Consider the following 4417-nt stretch of genomic DNA (forward strand, 5'->3'; position numbering starts at 1 on the left):
TATCCAACATACAGGGAATACAGGGAGTATTTCATATACAGGCAATACAGGGAGATCATAAACAGGGAGTATCATAAGTACAGGAGTACAATAATACAGAGTACATGATACATGGAATACAGGGAGTATTCATATACAGGGAGTATCATAATACAGGGAATAAAAACGGGTACAAATGAGATCAGTAAGTACAGGGAAGTTCATAATACAGGGAGCTATACAAGTATAAATAAGCCGAGACAATCAGGCAATAGGATCTCATATACAGGGAGTATCATAATACAGGAGTATCCATAATACAGGGAGTATCATAATACAGGGAGACTATACAGGGCATATCATAATACGAGGGTATCATAATATCACGGAGTACCAATATTACAGGAGTTCTATGAATACAGGAATACAGGAGTTCATATAACAGAGTATCATAATACAGGGGAGTACATACAGTACAGGGAGTATAATCGATACAAGTCATATACAGGGAGTCTATTACGTATGCAAATACAGGGCTCAGGGTATCATAATACGGGAGTATCATACAGGGAGTATCATAAATACAGGGGACCATTATAGGAAGTAGAATACAGGAATACAGGGAGTATCATAATACAGGGAGTAGATCATAATTACAGGAGTACCATAATACAGGGAGTATTCATGATACACGGAATACAGGGAGTAATCATAATACAGGGTATCATAATACAGGGAGTAGACCATAATACCGGGAGTATCATGTACAGGGAATACAGGGAGTATCAGAAATACAGGACGTATCATAATACAGGGAGATCATCATAATACAGGCTAAGAGTATCATAATCACAGGGAGTATCATAATACAGGAATATCATAATACAGGGAATACAGGGAGTATACATAATACAGGGGAGTATCATAATACAGAGTATCAAATACAGGGAGTAATCAATAATACAGGGAATTCATGAATACAGGGATACATAATACAGGGAATACAGGGAGTATCATAGAATTTACAGGAGTATCATAATACACGGGAGTACATAATACGAGTAGGTGATAGTGGATAGAATACAGGGAATACAGGGGAGTACATCTAATACAGGGTATCCATAAGACAGGATACAGGGAGTATCCATAATCAGGGAATACAGGAGTACTACAGGGAGTATCATAATACAGGGAAGTAACGGCATATATCTAGGACGGAGTAGCATAATACAGGCAGAGTATCTATAATACAGGGTACAGGGAGTATCTAAATACAGGGAAGGTATCATAATACAGGGAGTATCCAATAATCAGTATATCAGGAGTATCTGATAAGGGAATACAGGGAGTATCTAATACATGGATACACGGGAGTATACATAATAGGGAATACAGGGAGTATCATACATTACAGGGAGTATCATAATACAGTACGGGAGTCATAACAGGAAGTAACAGGGAGTATCATGAATACTAGGGAGTATAGTTACGAGGGAGTATCATAATACGGGAGGCATATCAGTGAGTACCAGGAATACAGGAGTATCCTATATGGATATGCAGGTAATGACAGGTGATCATAAACGGAGGTATCATAATACAGGGACATACAGGGGAGCATAAATCAGGTAAACAGGGAGTATCATAAATACAAGGGAGTATCATAATGACAGGGGTATCAAATACAGGGTACAGGGTATTCATAATGTACGGGAATACAGGAGTTCATAATACAGGGAATATCATAATACAGGGAGTACCATAATGACAGGAGAGTACATGGATACAGGAATTCATATACAGGGATATCATAATAACAGGATAGTTCAATAATGACAGGGTAGTATCATAATACAGGGATACAGGGAGTATCATAATCAGGGAGTATCATAATACAGGGAGTATCATTAATATACAGTGAGTTCAATATACGGGAGTAATCTAATACAGGAGAATACAGGAGTATATAATACAGTGGGAACTATCAAATAATAGCACAGGGATCTCATAATACAGGAGTATATATACAGGAGTAATTCAGATGTAAATACAGGGAAGATATATACAGGGAGTATCATTAAGTACAGGGGCATATTATCATAATACACGGGAGTATCATAATACAGGGATATCATAAATCAGGGTACTATATCATATACAGGAAAGGATATCACCAATACAGGGAGAAAAAGTACGAATCAGCATAAATACAGGGAATACAGGGGTATACAAATAAGGCCACAGTATACATACCATGAACAGGAATGGCATAATACAGGGAAGATTCACAGGAGTATTCATAATGTACAGGAGTATCAAAATACAGAATAAGGGAGTATCATAATACGGGAGATATCATAATACGAAGTTATATTACAGGGAGTATCATAATACAGAGTATCATAATACAGGGAATATGATGCATAATACAGGGTTAAATAACAGGGATTCTCATATTACAGGGGTATCATATCCAGGAATAAGGGAGTATCATAAAACAGGGTATGTATCATAATACACCGAGGATAAATAAATAACTAATGGATACGAGAGATTCATAAGGGACTACAGAGATAATACGAATATAATACAGGGATATCAAATATCAGGAATTACAGGGAGTATCATATTACAAGGGTATAGCCATACATAATACAGGAGGATAATACAGGGAGATTACATTAGAGTACAGGAATACAGGGGTTCATATACAGGATATTCATAATTCACAGGGAAATCAAAATAATCAGGATAATAATCAGGGAGTATCTAATAAGGGGTATCGAATACGGAGTATATAATACAGGAGTTTCATAATACAGGGATCGGAGTATCATAATACTGGGAAAATTACAGGAAAATTAAATAAGGAATTATGGGATTATTTATAAACAGGGAGTATCGTAATCATGATTAATATAAGACAGGGGTAAAAAGTAGTCATAATACAGGAATATCACAGTACTACGTATCAATGACAGGGAGCATATACAGCAATATCATATAAGGAATATCATAATACAGGGAGTATCATAATACAGGGAGTAATTCCCATAATACAGGAGTATCATAAACAGGGAGCATCATAATCACAGGAATATCATACAGGATATCATAGACATGGAATATCATAATACAGGGAGTAATCATAATACAGGGAATATCCATCAATACAGGGAGTAATCAATAATACAGGGAAGACAGGGAGTATCATATATACAGGAGTAATCATAATACAGGAAATACAGGAGGTCTCATAATACGGGAGTATCTTCAAGTATCGAGCTACATAACAGGGAGTATCATAAGTACACGGGAATACAGGGAGTGATCATAATACAGAGTTGTTAGATTATCAAATACAGGGAATATATATAATACAGGAAGTATCGATAATAAGGAGTAATCAATGGAATACAGGATCTAATACAGGAGTATCATAAATACAGGGAGTATCATAATATCAGGGTATACCTTACAGGAATACCAAGTGGAATCAATGTAATACAGGAGACAATGACAGGGTATCATAAATACAGGGAGTAATTCAATAATACAGGAGGTATCATAATACAGGGAGATGATCATTAATACCGGGAAGTATCAACGGAATACAGGGAGTATTATAATACAGGAAAGTATCATAATACAGGGAGTATACGGGAGTTAAATCAGCTATTAATACAAGGGAATTAACAAGGAGTATCATAATACGGATGTCATATAATACAGGGAGTATCATAATACAGGGAAGTATCATACTACAGGGAAGCTAGGATTATCATAATCGGGACAAGCAGGGAGTATCACATATACAGGGCCATAATACAGGGAGTATTGAGGGATATCATAATACAGGATAAGGATATCACTAAATAAGGGAGTATCATAATACAGGAATGCATAATACGGGAGTCATAAACAGGGATATCATAATACAGGGAATTAACAGAGTATACAGGAATACAGGGAGTATCATAATACAGGGAAGTTATCAGTAATACAGGAGTATCATAACAGGGGATGATAATCAGGGATATAAAGGAAGCATGGATCATAATACAGGGAGTACATAATAAGCGGATGCATATCATAATACAAGGAAGGTGGTTCCAGGAACAGAGGGATTATATAATTTCGATACCAGGGAGTATCATAATACAGGGAGGTATATGCATAAACAGCGAGGATCAGAATATCAGTAATACAGGGAGTAATCATATACAGGAGTATCAGGTTAAATACAGGGGAGTATCATAATTACAGGGAAACAGGGAGTATCGATAATACAGGGGATCATAATACAGGAATAATCATAATAAGGGGAGATCATAATACAGGGAGTATCATAATACAGGGAGTAGCTTAATACAGGAGTATATCAATTACAGGGAATTACAGGGGGTATCATAATACAGGAGTCTCAATAATACAGGGA

Source organism: Salvelinus sp. IW2-2015, linkage group LG32 (genome assembly GCF_002910315.2).
Source record: "Salvelinus sp. IW2-2015 linkage group LG32, ASM291031v2, whole genome shotgun sequence".
In the NCBI taxonomy this organism is placed as follows: Eukaryota; Metazoa; Chordata; class Actinopteri; order Salmoniformes; family Salmonidae; genus Salvelinus; species Salvelinus sp. IW2-2015.